Source organism: Myodes glareolus, chromosome 19, assembly GCF_982192425.1.
Source record: "Myodes glareolus chromosome 19, mMyoGla1.1, whole genome shotgun sequence".
Lineage (NCBI taxonomy): Eukaryota > Metazoa > Chordata > Mammalia > Rodentia > Cricetidae > Myodes > Myodes glareolus.
In genome coordinates this window covers 26641519-26658389 of record NC_142044.1, presented here as the reverse complement: position 1 = coordinate 26658389, position 16871 = coordinate 26641519, and the positions used below count along the sequence as shown (strand labels likewise).

Here is a 16871-nt window from a genome sequence, read left to right as displayed (position 1 = left end):
TCCAGAGGCAAGAAAACCAAGGGGTTCCTAGCTCCTCTCCTTGTGGAAAATTTATTGCTTTCTGCTAGAATATTCTCTCTATTCCTGCTTTCCTCTCCCTCTCCTGGATGTCAAATCCTAGAGGTTTCTTGCCAGTTCTTGTTGATGGAGGAGGAGCCTCTTCTCCATAGACTGGGCCAGCAGCTTGAGTTGGTATCACTCAGCACTGGGGGAAAGGACACATGAGGAAACAGTGACAGACTCAACATTTTCCTCTCACCATGAGCATGGACAGCCAATGAGAATAGAATTCTAGGACAGAGGAATATATCACATTGGACTTAAAGATCAAGCTCACTGAATTAGAAAGTTCTCCTGCCCTTGAAGTGGGCTCTAGAATAATGAGCAGCCAAAGCCTGAAAATCTAAGGCCTGAGGCAGGAATTATCTTCCACCAAGGATGTGTTAGTTTGCATGGTAACTGCCCACTTTCTACACCTCAGACTCAATCTGTGGTCCATTGACTTACCTTGCTGACCTTAGAGAGGAGGGTGATGTGAGAATGACTGTGATAACTCAAGAGCTTTGGGGAGGTGGCATCTGGAACAGCTCTGTGAGAGCCACCACGAGGACTCGCCCACACTTCCCTCAAATCACTCTTACCCATTAGGGCTTGAAGAAGATAAAGAAGGAGGTTCCTGAGGTTAATCCATGGCGGTATGAAGTCCTCTCGCAGCTGATCTAGGATCACACCACCTGGGCCATCCATATGCCCCAACTGATCCAGTTCCAGCTAGAGGAGACAGGATCTCTGTTAATAACCGCATTCCCAATGCTGGGCACTAGATGGCTTTACACATGCTACCATGAAGCTATAGCCTCGCTCCTTCATTCATTTTTCTCTTGTGTGAAACAGGATCTCAGGATGTTGCCCAAGCCGGCTTTGAACTTGCTATGTAGTCCAAAAAGACCTTGAACTTGCAACCCTCCTACAAGTACCTTCATATTTCCACATCTGGATCAAACCATTGTTGTGAAATGTTCCTATGTGCACAGGAGTTAAGCAAGAAGTCGGTTCTGCTTTCCCCAGGGGGACACTGAGCACAATTCAGGGGCCACATACTCTAGCCCTCATCATTGTACATGGAGTCCAAATCCCCAATTTTTGACATTTTTCTCAGTCCTTTGAGCATCACGTGCACACCTCCTCGCTCATGTATCTTGGCATCCCCATCACCCCATCTAACCTTACAGGTTAGATCATCTCTAGGCAGCTATGGAACTCTCACCTTGTTCATCCGGTCATACAGAATCTCTGTCACTGAACATGGGCAGCAGGCTAGAGGACACAGCTTCTTGAACATCCTTTGAAAGCATGGCCAGTTGCTCTGTTTTCCCAGAAACCTTATTTTGTAGGCGCTTGGAATCTGTTCGCAGACAGCAACACCAATCAGAAAGTGAGATCAATTCCTTAATTAAATATCCTGGGATGGTAAGTCCTTCCCCTTCAGTACCATTTCCAGTAGCTGAAAACATTTTTATTGGTAGCCTGTCTACCCAGGAGGCAATTATCGTGAAGCTAGAAAGCACTAGAATACCAGCAGCTTTGGCACTCTAGAAGGAGGGGGCACAGCACTGGGAGAGGAGATGGAAATCCTGACAACTGCTTATCACAGCTGGAGAATGTGTGCATTTCTGGGACATGTCAGAGATGACAGTCCTCAGTGTTTCAGGATCAGGTTGAAATGTGACAAATGGTGACGTGGTGAGGAGTCAAGAAGTTTGTGTTCATCAGACACTTGGCACACAAGAGATACGGAGATGTGGGATTTCCCTCTGTAGGCTGTGATTACCATTGACAAATAAAGGAATTGCTTTGGGCCTGTAGCAGAGCTATAGGGGAACAAAGGTGGGCAGGGAAAACTAAACTGAATGCTGGGAGAAAGAAGGGCAGAGTGAGGAGAAACCATGGAGCCTCCGCTGGAGACAGACAAGCTGAAACTTTGCTGGTAGGCCATGACCTCGTAGTGATGCACAGCTTAATAGAGATGAGTTAAATGAAGATGTAAGAGTTAATCAATAAGAAGCTAGAGCTAATGGGCCAAGAAGTGGTTTAAATAATAGAGGTTTTGTGTGATTATTTTGAATCTGAGCTGCTGAGCATCTTGGAACCAATAAGTGGCCTCCTCCAACACTACACTAATTAATAAGTATCCAGACCGCCTATGAAGAATTAGCCCAGCACTGGATTTCAGGATGCTCTGGTTCTTCCAAGTGTCCTCCGGGTGATCTGTGACTGTGAGAGGATGTTGTAGCGGAAGCTGCAAAGACAAGGGCACTTTCATCCCCGTATCTCACCTTGCCATGCTGGAGGAATGCTGCTTCCTACTAAGTCCTCGCTGTACACTAGTGCTCACAGGTGCGCATGTGTGAGTTGAACTAACTACAAATGTGAAAGTAGACCTCAGTTTTCTGAATCCAAAAGACAGTTCTAACTTGAGGTTCAAGCCAATGGTGTCCTATCAGGCACCCAGGTATTCTCTAAAAACACAAAAACAAAGCCAACAAACAAAAACAAACCACTCATCTTGCTGCAAGGTTCTCCTAACTTTTTTTAAGTCGTGAACGCAGTTTTTAATTTTATCATTTTATATTCAGCACTCAATACATTGTACACAAATGCAGGCGAAACATAAATACTCATAAAATAGAAATAAACACTCCATGAGGTAAAGCAGACTGCTTCCTCCTGCCCTGTCAAGTAGGCTTCTTGTTGGCCTTCGGTTATTATCTGGCCAGTCCTTATCCGCTATCAATTTGGCATTCATGCATTGTTTTGCATTATATTCATAGAGATGTGCTGAGGTCTGAAACTTGTCTAACAATGAAGTTCACACATTTGATACATGAAATGTGCCTGGGAAGAAAAATGACAACATTTAACATGTGAACGAAACAAAGTTAAACGAAAAGCAAATTCAAAGAGTATATATGTTGTGCCCAGATTACGACCCCCAGAGAGGGACCACCAGAGAGGCACAGACTGTAATGAGCAAGGTTTAATTAGCATAATACAAGCATGTTTGGAACCCCTGTCTCCAAATGACCCCATTGCAGCGAGGTAGAGAGAGAGAAGAGTTAAGAGTTCCTTTGTGGGGATTAGCTTATTTTAAAGGCAAGAATCACAAGCAGCCCTTCTGGGCGGTCAGGGGGGTCTGGCAGGGGTGCAAGGTCTTTGCTTCTTTCCATCCTTCTTTGTTAGCGAGCAAGGCCATGCCATTCCTGAGTCAATTCATCCTTATCACCAAATGGTCCCGTCCTGACTCTATGCTTTGTATTGTTGGGAGCGGGGAAAGCCATTATTCTTCCGAGCATGAAGCTAGCCCGGGGTTTCTAATTTAAAAACATTCTGCTAGGAAATTTCTTCTTGTCCCTTTGAGAATAAGGGGTGAGGGTCCCACAATATACAAGTCACATTCTGAGCACTAGGGGGCAAGCAGGGCATCTCCTTTACAATCAGGCACAACAGGGAAGGGAACCAACTAGGACCATGTACTGATTGACAAGCACAAATTTTTCTCCTAACAGAACAAATAAATCAATAATTGTTGCATCATTGGCCAGTTGCCTCAGGGAAAACTGGCCTTCTCCTGTGTAAGGGGGAATGAGATTTTGCCCCCAGACTGATAGGAAGACAGGAGGTAAATGACCAGCAATGCATCTGGCCCAACCTGTCTTCACTCCTTCAGTTCACCAAGTTCTTTCCTGACCTGACAGCATTCTCTGCACCTTCAAAAGCCCTCACCCCAGAGACCCCTTCCATCACCCCCTCCTTTCACACAGCTCCCCCTTTAGTCAGCTCCCCTAAGTGTCCCCCACATAGAACATAAGTGAAGTAAAGTATAATACAGCAAAAAAAAAAAAAAGAACTAGCCAGTAATAACTAGAGCTAATGGGCCAGGCAGTGTTTTAATTAATACAATTTCTGTGTCATTATTTTGGGTGTAAGCTACCTGAGTGGCCGGGACGAAAAGCAGGCCCTCACTCCTTCAACAGAATATCACTTCTCTCCTTCCAATCACACTTCAACTTTTACAGTTTGCCCTCCAGGAAACATCCCTGGATTCACCCTCCAAAAACATGACTTTGGTTCTCTGGGTGCAACATCTGTTCTAATCAGATACTTTTTTGTTTGTTTGTTTGCTGTTAATCTTTTAATAAAGGAATAATTTTTTTTGCTCTATAAATGAATGAAAGCTCTTTTCACTTAGCATGATCTGTGAGAGTAAGGACACCTCCCCTAGGCATTTCAAAGGCCTCTCCAACCTTGTACCCACTCCCCATACTATGACTCAGTCAAGGGTGTTGGTAGAGTGTGGAAAGTCTTCCTCTAGAACTCATTGTCCACTAACTGTACGGTACTGTACTGTACTGTACTGTAATACTTCCTTGTTTACTGTTTCCAACTAGAGTATTGACTCCAGGACTTTTGCTTGACCAGAATTTACAAGCAGATATTTCAGGGGTCTGTGTGTACGTGTGTGTGTGTGTGTGCGTGCACGTGTGCATGAAAGGCAGCTCCACTTTTCCGAGGAGCTGCCCTCCACGTTGAGGAGGAGCTTTGCACTCTGAGACCTACTCATGTCTGGCACTCACATAACACACAGGTGCATACCTAATACAGATACTTTTGCCCCACTGCAGAGTCTGAACCCATGGTGTGTGTGTGTGTGTGTGTGTGTGTGTGTGTGTGTGTGTGTGTGTGTGTGAGAGAGAGAGAGAGAGAGAGAGAGAGAGAGAGAGAGAGAGAATTTGGAGGATTGTACATTTCAAGGTAAAGCCATGGGGAAACTCCTGTGCTCTGTTGTTCAAACAAGGCATCTGCCAACAGTTTCGTATGTGTTGTGCATCCATTACTATATGGAGCATTAATGGGGTTTAAGGGTCACCTGGTGGCTTCCTCTGAACTTCTGAGAAGAGTAGAACCTTGATTAGTTAAAGATGAACAAATAGAGATGGTTGGAATTAGGCCTGGGCTTTATCCAGCTAAAAGCACCTCCATTAGAGCACCCCACATTAGATCCTTTTTCACGGAGGAGGCTATCGCTGCATCTACAGCTAGCAGTACCTGAGCAGGTCATGCTTAGAGGCAGATAAGGATGGTGGGACATCTGCCTCAGAAAGTGAGTACTGCTCCTCCTTGGTCTACAGTCAGGAAAGAAGAGGAGGTTCAGGACTTTGAACACCCTACCCCTACTTGGCCCCAGACCCACTCCACCCCCACATCTGCTCACTACAAGTGTCATTCTCAATGACCAGTTGTTTTTTTTTCTTGTAGGCCACCACTACACCTTTAGGAATAGGCACTAAATCGATTATCACTCTTGGCCACTATCCCTGTGCTTGATCCTGGGGAGACAAAACACTCCTAGAGGTTTACAGCACTTTGTCTCATAAAAAGTACATTTACTTTTAATCAAGCAACATATGGCTGTAATTGAATAGGCAAACAAATCTAGAAAACTCATGAGAAAATCCTAGCAGGCCCCCATTTCCTCTTTTTCTTGGTCCCCATGTCCAATTACTGTTTCTCATCATTGTATATTACCTACATTGAAATTTGGGAGGTGTGCCTGGAGAGACATGGCAATTGAACACAGAATTCATTTACTACAAACAGCCCTATTAAAATGTCTTGATACTTTTCCTAAGTATGGATATGATTTATTCTAGTTTCAGTGTTGACGGTCTCATTCTCCTACTCCGTGCTCAGTGCTTACTGCTCCACCCATATTAACATCTGGGTTTCTGTGTAGGTGGTACTCACTATCAGCTATTGGGAAAGACTGCTTCTCCTCATTTGCGATCTTGTTTCTATCGGGAGATGTGATATCTTATATCTTTTCTGTCCAATTACTTATTATATTATGGGAAACTGAGATGTACATGCTGAAAACCTTGATACCTAAAGGCATCTTTACCTTGCATTTGGTCAACATTTTGAAGAAGATAGAATTCTAGGCTGGAATTCTCTGGAATTTAAGTTGTTTCCGTCTTGTACAATTTAATTTTCTTAAACATTGTTTAATGTTTGAGAATTTCATATGTACATACATATATTTTGATTGAACTCACACCTTTTTAGCTCACTTCTCACTCCTTCCTTAACCATTCTCATCACTTTTCCTTCCCAACCTCTTGTACTCTTTTTATTTTTTAAATTTTACTAAACTCACTGAGTTCCCCTACTATTGCCAGAACAAGCTTAGTGCCGGACCATCCGCTAGAGCCCAGCAGCCTCTCAGGCCTGAGAGACAATAGGCTGAACTTGCCATTCTGGAGTGCGTTATTTCATTCAGGATATGTATTTCTAGCTACAAAAATATTTCTTAAAGTCCCATAATTCCACATAAATAAATAATTTCACATGAACCAAATTCCATTGTGTTTAAGTGTCACATATTCATTATCCATTCATCAACTGATGGACATCTAAGCTGTCCCCATTTCCTGGTTATTATGAATGGAAAGGAAATGAACATGGATTACCAAGTGTCTCTGTGACTGAATACAGAGTCTTTTGGGAATATATTACCAGGATTATGGTAATATATTCAATTACAATTCATATGTAATTGAAGCATATGACAAATCTACTTCTATTGTTTTGTGTGTCATCTACTTTACTATTTCTATGCCTTTTTTTCATCTGGATAATATGATCATTGGTGAAACTGAGATACGGAAGTCAGATAATTGGGGTTAATCTGTTGCTTTACATAGAGAATTTGTTTTATTAAGCTCTGTGGATCCATGTTTGATGCAAATACATTTAAAATTATAATGTCTTCTTGATTGATTGAGCTCTTGATCAGAGTGGAATGGCATTCTTTCTTCTGATTATTTTTGGATTGAATTCTACTTCTTTGGGTTTACTATAGCTTTTCCTGTTAGTCTACTTCCCTTTGCTTTGAATACCTTTTCCCAACCTTCACCCTAAGATAGTTTCCATCTTTGGTAGTTGAGGTTGTTCCTTGCAGACAGCAAAACAAATCCTGTTTCTTAATCCTGGCTTCTACTCTATGTCTTTGATTAGGGAGTTGAAACCACTAATATTCAAAGTTTATTGATTCCCGTCATTTTGTCTATTTTTATAGCGTTTGTTGTCTTTTGTTTAATAACTATCCTAACAGTGTTCAGTTTTTGCTGTCACTGCTTGGATATTCTAATCCCATTCTTTGAGCAGAAATATCCTTTTTAGTCTACTCTGTAGAGCTGGCCTAGTGGTCATGAATTCCTTTCATGTGCTTTATTGTGAAACTGTTTCATTTCTTCATTGGCTATGACTGACAGTTTTGCTGGGAATAATTGTCCAGGCTGCCATCTGTATTCTTTTAGGACTCGCAGTATATTAATTTGAACTCTTCTTGATTTTAAAGTCACCATTAAGAATTCAGCTGTTATTTTGATCAGCCTGCATTTATATATGACTTATCTTTCTCTCTTGTAGTTTTCAATATCCGTTCTTTGTTCTGTACATTTAGTGTTTTGACTTTTACATGATATTGGGAGTTTCTTTTCCTATTGTGTCTAGTTGATACTTTGCATGCCTCTTACAACTTAGTAGACATCTCTTTCTTTAAATTTAGAACATTTTCTTCCATGATTTTGTCAAAAATATTATCTGTGCCTTTGTTTTGGGTCTCTTCTCCTTCTTCTATACCTATGATTTATAGATTTGGCCTTTTCATATTGTTCCAAAGTTCCTGCATATTATGTTTATGGGGGTTGTCTTCAGTTGTGACTGGTCACTGGTCACATTCCTCTTTCTTGACTTCGAGCTCTTTTACTTGATCTATTGCTGAGATTTTCCACTAAACTTAACTTTCTGAATTTTTCATTTCATGTTTATTTCAATTTGGGTTTTCTTTTAAAATTCTTTTTTTTAAATCAAATTCCTTATTTCTTTCCACTGTTTTTTACTCTTCATCCTGGAATTTATTCATATCTTCTTGAAGGCACTTGGAAATATTTATTACTACTGTTTTGCAATCATTGACTTGTGTGCCATCTAAATTGCTTTTCTCCTGGAAACATTACTATGGGAGTACTTGTCTTGCAAGGAGACATATTATCTTGTGTGCGTGTGTGTGTGTTATTTGTGTTTTTGCAATAGGTCCTAGGCAACTGGAGTTAGGTTGTTGGTAGTTTGTTTAATATGGCTATCTGCCCATATCCACATTTGTCTGTTGAGTTGGCATTTGTCTATTTGCTGTTACCCAGATGTCAGTTTTGGACTGCCTGAATGGTGCTTGAAATTCAGTCTTGGGACCACTCAGTGTTGATTCACAAATAGAGTAATGGAAGGGGTCCTAGTTCAATTAGAGCTGGGTTCAGCTTTTGAACACAGGAACAAACCTTCCACAGTGTTAGCAGGGACTTATTGCAGACACAGGAAAGTCTGTTGAAGGCTTCCATGGTTCTGTTGTGGTCCTTAGGCACCAAGGGCTGAAATCATAGGAGTTTTCATGCTTCATTGGATAGTTGTTCAACCATGCTCACACAGAGTTCCCAAACTCAGTGAGTCATATAACAAAACAAAGAGACTTGAATGGGGGAAGGGTCTTGAAAGAAGGAGGGCAGATTGATGAGTGTAAAGGAAGGGCAGAAAGGGCAGTGTGAGAGTCGTCAGAATGTATTCTACGCATCTATGAAATTACCACAAATCAGTTAATTAAAATACTTAAGGAGCACAGAATTAAAATATAGAATGGAGGAAAGAGAGATTAAGATAAAAAAATAGGGGGCTGGAGAGATGGCTCAGAGGTTAAGAGCATTGCCTGCTCTTCCAAAGGTCCTGAGTTCAATTCCCAGCAACCACATGGTGGCTCACAACCATCTGTAATGGGGTCTGGTGCCCTCTTCTGGCCTGCAGGCATACACACAGACAGAATATTGTATACATAATAAATAAATAAATAAATAAATAAATAAATAAATAAATAAAGAGTTTAAATTTTAAAAAAAAAGATAAAAAAATAAATTCTGTTACTTTTAAAATAATGCTTGGTTGTGGTGAGTAAATTGTGTAAATCAAGTGTGCTTAAAGGTATTTAAATCTTGTCCCTTCAAACATTTATCAAAGCCAGGCATGGTGGATATATCTGTAATCCCACAGCATTTGGAAGTTGGAAACAGGAAGACTAGGAGTTCAAGGCCAACCTCGGCTACATAGCCAGTTTGTAGACAGTTTAGGTTATACAAGACCTTATTTCAAAAACTATTTGCTGTCAAATGATCCTAGAATGTAGATTAACATTTATCACATAGTAAAGGTATTCCGATGTTTCTCCAGCCATGAAACAGGGTATGCAAATAATACAGAACCCACACATTTCTACAGCATCCTTCAATTATGCAAAAAAATGGTACTAAACAATTACTTCTTTTTTGGAATTTATCAATATTTGTTAATCCTGTGTATTAAAGCATCATAAATGAGCATGTTAGAATGCAATCTAATCAACTGAATTTGCCAGATGGCCCTGCCCCTCACTGACCCAGAAAGATCTAGTCCCCTCTCACCAGATAGCTGACCCTGCCTCCAGTTGGTTAAGCCCCTCATAAGAGAGCAACCATCCTTCCATTTTTGGAAAGTTGGCCCCATCCCTCACCACCAGTGTGAGAAAGTTGGCTTCACCCTTTACCTAGGTGGAGCAGAGCTGGCTTCACCTCTTCTCTAAGAGAGATGGTCCCAACAGCCCTTACTAACCAACTCAGCTACCACACAGGCCAGTATCCAGGGCTTTTAGTTGGCACTCCCCAACATTTACTCCATCTATGACCTGCTGGAGCCCGTGAAGGGACTGCTCCTGAGACACATATCCTCAGGATTTCCATGACTCTGGGCAACAGCAGGATGTTTGAAAGGAATATCGGTGAGAGTCCAGTGATGATGGTGTACCAGAAGCCAGAGGCCATGAACATGACCAGGAACATGCTACACAAGGAACATGTGTAAGTAAAGGGGTTTGGACAAAAGAGTAGACTGCATGATATACAGAGTTCCCAGTGCCACTAAGATGAAGGAAGAGGGGATGGAGAGGCGGAAAAGATGGAAAAGCAAAGTGGTTTTTTTGTTATTGTTTTATTGTCTGTTATTGTTTCCATTTATTTAGTTAATACTTTGATTTGTGTTTTATATTTTGATTTTTTTATTATTACTATGTCTGTTTAAGTTATCTTTGGAGGGCATGCTGCAAGAATGAAGGGCAGATATGGAGAGACTAGAAGTGAGTGAGTGGGACTGGGGTGCCTGATGTGAAATTATCAAAGAATCAATAAAACAAATGTTTGGAAAAGATTACAAACTAAGATCAGAAATCAGCACATACTACATCCCAGCAGGGAGAATAAGGGACCTCTCACCCTGTGAGCCCTAGAAACTGCAGCCCAGAGCCCTTGGGAAGCCAGGCTGCCCTGGCTACACTGGCTATTTTCTTCCCATCTCTATCCATACCTTGGCAACTTGGTGGATGAGAGCTTTTCCTGACAGGTCAGCACTGCTACTGCCTTCCAGCACAGTGTCTTTGGTCACTTCAAAGGCCTCTGTCACCACATACCCGTCCTTCCTTTCCATTCGGCAATCCTTCACAAATGATGGCTCCTTATCCAGAAGTTTTCTGAAGGTGTAAAATGAGAATGAAAAGATCCCTAATTTCACAGAAATGGAGACCAAATCATGAGAGAAAACAAAACAAAACAAAATAAAAAACAGAAAAAGTGACCCAGCTTCTGAGCACTAAAGAGATTGAGTCAATTTCAGGCTGGGAATGTGGCTCAGTCTATAAAGTACTGGCTATGAACGTGTGAGGACATGAATCAGATCCTTGGAAAACACATGAAAGCCCAGTGTGGTTATAGCTGCTATATGCTAAATGAACTTGAAATCTGCTAAGAAAATAGACAGTAAATGTTCTTGTCATAGCAATAACAGTTACTGAGCTGGCAGGATGGATCAGCAGGTAGAGGTGGTTGTTGACATGATTTTGGTTCCCAGACACACACAGCAAAGGAAGAGACCTCACTCCTGCAAATTGTGCTCTGACTTCCATATTTGAGCCATGGCATGAGTGTGCACATGTAGAGACAGAGAAAGAGAGAGAGAGAGAGAGAGAGAGAGAGAGAGAGAGAGAGAGTAAATGTAGTTAAGAAAAAATTTAAATGATGGCTACCAGATACAAGGAAAATATGTTACTGACTTATAGTTATTGCAAAAATTACACCAAGATGCTGCACTTGAAATACATATTTCTTCTTCTAAATTATACCTCAAAAGAGATATGGTAAAAGTCAAGTAAATCCCTAAACACTGGGGTGTTCAAGTGATTGTTACAGTCTTCCTCACAGTTTAATCAATATTTCAACCACTTCTATCATTTTTTATCATTACATGTCCATCCTATGGACAAGAACAGAAACTTCTATCAGATCAGAACCTACTCTGTCAGTCTTGTTTTCTGTCTTGATCACATTAATAGAACAGTAACAGGTGATTCTGTATTAATGAGTATTATTAGGGCACTGTAAACCATTATTTCAATGACCTGTGAAAAAATAAAGTAGAATAATATGTGCTGTAATAAAACCTGCCCGATGCCTCTTAGTCTACAAAATCACATCCTGAAACTTGCTGAACCTTCCTTTCACCTGTTTTGAAGACAGTTTTGAATCTGGAATGCTTGAACACTGAACCTCAATGTTGTATCCATCAGACTGAACAAACTCTGTTGACATACTTCCTTCTGCAATGGCGTTGACACCCATGTTGGCTTTCAGTTTCTGGAATGCAGTGTGTTTGAGGGGGATGGGATCTGACACTTCAGGCCCTGAAGAGTAAAGGGGACAGAAATTTAGCCAAGAATTCCCGTGGAACAGCTACTCTGGAGAATGAGAAATATGAGGCCATTTCCCTCCTCATTTAAAATTTAGTCAAGAAGCTGGTTAATTGTTACATGTATAATAATAATTAATATCTGAAATATAAATTAATACAGAGGGCAAAACATAGAACCAATGCAAGCATTGTCTTAATTCTGGAAAGAAAAGCATCATGTGTGTGGGGTCTAGGCGTCCCCTGAGATCATCTTTCCAAGTACAGAATCCAGTCCTGGGGCAGCTGACCGAAAAAGAAAAATATCTGGGACTTGCAGACAGACTAACCACAGTCTGGATCCTAATTCTACTAGTTTGAACTGTGTGTAACTCTGATCAAGTTGTTTTAGGAAACTCAATTGCTTTTTTTAAAACATGAGTATCATATCTCCATCTAAAAAGGCTCTTAGAAGAATTATATGAGCAAATGCAAGGAAGGGTCCAGAAAGTGAGTGGATTCCTACCAGATCTTCCTTGTCCTTTGCCTTTAAGTTGATAGTTCCTTCACTACCTTTCAAGGCACCTTGAGGGTTGTGGAAAGTTGTGACACTGAACATGCTGGTTTTTACGCTTCTCTGCTGCTACGTTGACAATAACTGGGACTGGAAGATTTGGCTCTAAGATCTGCAGGAGGGAATATCCAACCGGAGTATCTTCAGATTTTCAAAACAGTGACTGAGGGGTCTTCTGCATTTTCACAAACTGGCAGAACTTCTTTGCATTTGACAGATATTGGATGGCATGCAGATCTTTTCCTTGAAGTTTTTTGAGCATGTCCTTGCAAACTCAGTCAAATGAGTGGGGCATGTTGCTAGTACCAGACAGAAAGAAGTACAAAGTTTAGTTGTACTTAACAAAGTACAACTCAGTATGTACTGAGTTGGCTCTCAGTGATCCCTGTTATTTTTCCTACACCACCAAAGTGAGAGAGAGTCCCCATGTCAGCACACAGCAGAAATATACATATCCAAGTTATCCTTGAACTATTCCAAATAGTCAACATACAGACTCAGCCTACAGGCTCATCAAAAGATAAATGGAGGCAAAGGGTGGAAGGATTGCTCACAGGTTACGAGCAGTGCCTGTTCTTATAGAGGGTATGGGTTCAATTCCCAGCATTTACATGGCAGCTCTTAACCATCTATAAGTTCAGTTCCAGGGCATCCTATGCCTTTCTCTGACCTCCTGAGGTACAACAGAAACATGCAGTGTACATATATGCAGGCAAAACATCCATACACATAAAATAAAGAATTTTATAAAAGATGAATGGAAAAAGAAAATGTGGTATACATGCATGGTTAATGTTTATTCAGCCATAAGTTATAAAATTACATCACATACTGATAGAACTCATGACCATCATGCCAGATGACATAGATTAAGGACAGAGATAGAGATATTGCATGCTTCTCTAATACGTGTACACTATATTTTATGCATATGGCAATACATAAATGTATATAAACATATATGTATGCATATACATAAATAAATAAATAAATAAAATAAAATATGTATGTATAATCTCAGCACTCAGTAAGCAGAGATAGGCAGATCTGTATGAGTTCTGGTCCATCCTGGTCTTTAGAGCAAATTCCAGCACAGCCAGGGTCACACAGAGAAACCCTGGAACTGGAGTTATAGTTATGAGTTGCTGTGTGGGTGCTGAGTTGAACCCTGTAGACAGAAATTTCTGTCCCTCCTCGTCCTGCAGCCATTCAGTCCCAAGAAAACACACAGAGGTTTATATTAATTATAAACTGTTTGGCCTATTCACTCAGACTTATTGTTGACTAGCTCCTACATTTAAATCACTCCATAATTCTAATCTATCATAGTCACGTGATTTGGTACCTTTTCTCAGTATGGCATTCTCATCTTGCTTCCTCTGCATCTGGCTGGTGATTGCAGACTGAGCTTTTCTCTTCCAAGAATTTTCCTAGCCCTAGTCTAGGTTGCCCCACCTGAACTTCCTACCTGGCTCCTGGCCAATCAGTGTTTTACTAAACGAACACAAATGACAAATCTTTACAGAGTACAAGAGTATTATCCCACAACACTTCTCCTTTCTTCCTTTCAAAAAGTAACTCTGGATCTAAACTCCTTTTTAAGCTTTTTCCCTGACCATTATCAATAACAACTTGTAACCAACACTCTAAACAAAGATAGACATCCATAATCCATTTTGTGGGCGTAGTTTTTTAGGATGCTTCTTGCTGATTGGGGGCACTGATAATCTTATTGGGACCTAAAGAAAATTTAGGACTATGGTCAAGTCTTAACTGAAGTATTCTTTGAAACTGAATCATCTCAGCCTGCAGTCTTGAGCTCTTCTGGATGTAGAACTCAGAGGAAACTGCAACAGAGGTGCTCTGAAACATTGGATCAACTCAACCATCCATTGTTACTGGAGACTTTTAGGGGCTCTTTCATAATCAAACCTTATTTTTCTTAACCAAAAATGAGTTCAAAGCCTTTCATTTCCTGTGGAAACAAAAGCAAAACCTCTTTACCAAGATAACATATCTTTTGTCTTAAATTTTGAAGTCAAGGCATTTTTTTTAAAAAGGGACATCAAATTTAATTTAAAGAAAAACAACCTGAAAGTAACTGCAAGAACAATGGACAAACAACTCCTGAAAAAAGCGAGGAGGCTGGCGACACTGACAGGAGGGCTGGAGAAAAGAAGCATGGGATTTAGCTGAGAGGCTATGAATTACTCGGAAATGAACTTCCTTGAGGGTAGAGGGATCCTTGGGAAATTTCTGTTATCAGAATGAGTGTGAGCTTCTCTCTGTGAGTGTTCTGTACATCTCAAGAGGCAAAGTCTCCATTTCCTACACAGGATCCTCTTGTCTCAGCCAGCTCTCAATGGAGAGGCAACTAAAACGACACCATCTCCCCGGACGAAGAGCATGGGGATGTTCCGTTTTGTTGATTTATACATCTCTTCATATGTTTCTTCATCAATCTCTATCATTGTCACAGTTTCTTCCATATCTCCCAGGATCATATTTAAATGTTGATCATAAGCATGTAATCTGCCTCGAAGCTCTCGGTCATTTCTCATCTTCACATAAATTCACTCATCCAAACTGAGCCTGATGAGATCCAGGGGCTCTTCTATGGTATTGGTGGTCTGTTGCTGATCTACGTCGTCCACCATGTTTCAAACACTGCACCCTTTCCCAGTCAAGGCATTTTTCAAAATACAAAGGTTGGATTAATCCAGCAGCATTTATAATTAAATGTTTTTAGCAGCTGTTTTTCCTTCCTGAGCAGTCAAGCATTTCAAAGACAACATAATAAAATACAGTACCCAGATTCTATATGTGTAGTGGGCGTGGTCAATCGATAATTAAAAATGTAGCTTAATATAAAAGATACAGCTTTAATAAACAGAAGGAAAATTTACACCAGAGTCCCAACGGTCCATCCGGAATGCAGGGACCAAGAGAGGGGAGGGAAGCGCACCCGCCAGGTTTATAGGTAAATTTTTACCTTAGGGCAACACACCCCATGGACAGAATGTGATTGGCTGAACTCCCCTATCATCTCCCCCTTTTGTCTAAAGTAAGACAGAACAAAACCAAATACAACTATACACAATAGAAACAAATAATAAATATAAAATTGCAAACAACAAACAATATTAAGCAAGAAACATATAACAAAAGTTTTACTAAACATTTTACTTCAAATAGTCTAAAAAATGTAGAGGGTAACTACAACTATCTAATCTTCAATTCCATCAAAGATCTGAGAAGGGAAATAATTTTACTCAAGCAGCACGGAAGTACAAGTGAGAAACTTCCAAAATGTGCAACAAATGGAAGAGACAACTGATTACCTGGGCAATCACCCAAAGTCTTGTTTGCAATGTTGAGTCAACCAACTTTGGCTAAGGCCTGATGTAACTGACATGTCATTTTTAAAGGCAAGGAGCCTTTTAGAATGCTCTTACCCTGTCTTGGCAAGATAAGAGAATCCTGTTTTTATCCATTTACAGATATTCTGTAATTTTGTCAGTGGTTGAGGTATGGGCTTTTTCTTTGCCCAAAGGCCAGTTCTGCCAGGAAGAAGACAAGTTCCAAGTGGAGTTTCTTTGGTGCTCAACATTCTCTCAGAAGTAGAGCAGTGATGCCAGGAGTGATGTGTCTTGTTATCACGAAATTCTAAGTTAAATTAAAGGCCATTCTTTTACAGTTCTTCAAAGAGGTTAAAGATTATACTATCTATACTAAATGTAATCTCTATGTATCTAAGGAACCTAATTAGCCTAAATATAAGTATCACAAATATATATAACTATTGATTTATAATTCTCGATATCTATTTAACTTGAAGACTAAGAATAAAAAACTGTGCAATGAATGAGGACAGTGACCTCTAAATGTAAACAATGCATATCATTACATAAACAATATATAAATATCTTAATCAGAGGTAGAAATGTAAATATATGTATATATATCAATACAAATAGAGGTAGAAGCATACTCACATACAATATTCAATATATCAATATACAAGAATCAACACCAATACAATTTTCTAAAAACAATAACTCACAAATACCAATATATTATTATCCCATCACCAATCAATCGTCAATGATAGTCAAGCTTGTAGTTGTGTTAGTTAGATTTTCTAGATATATAGAGATATATTTCAGTTAGATAGGCATTCTTCATATCTTTCAAAGACTACAGAAAATGGTATTTTGAATGTTTTAATAACTTAGGACTTTTCATGACAATGAGACATGTCTGCTCCTGGCAGCACCAATCTATTTCAAGAGGAAGATGGGCATCAAAGAGGCTCCTTATGTAGTTTGATAGCCATTTGGGCAAGAAACTGCTCTTGCCTGGACTGATGCATAAACTGGACACAAAAAACCTGCAGAGAGAGGACTGCTAAACTTGCCTAAAGGTGAGATGGTCTTTCGGGGTTCCT

General features: G+C 40.2%; 2 pseudogenes; both read right to left on the bottom strand.

Moving 5' to 3' along the window:
- Positions 1-1280: 1280 nt before the first annotated feature.
- Positions 1281-12469, bottom strand: LOC148118923 (gasdermin-C-like; annotated as a pseudogene).
- Positions 12470-14772: 2303 nt separating this feature from the next.
- Positions 14773-15081, bottom strand: LOC148118922 (U6 snRNA-associated Sm-like protein LSm3 pseudogene; annotated as a pseudogene).
- Positions 15082-16871: the final 1790 nt, after the last annotated feature.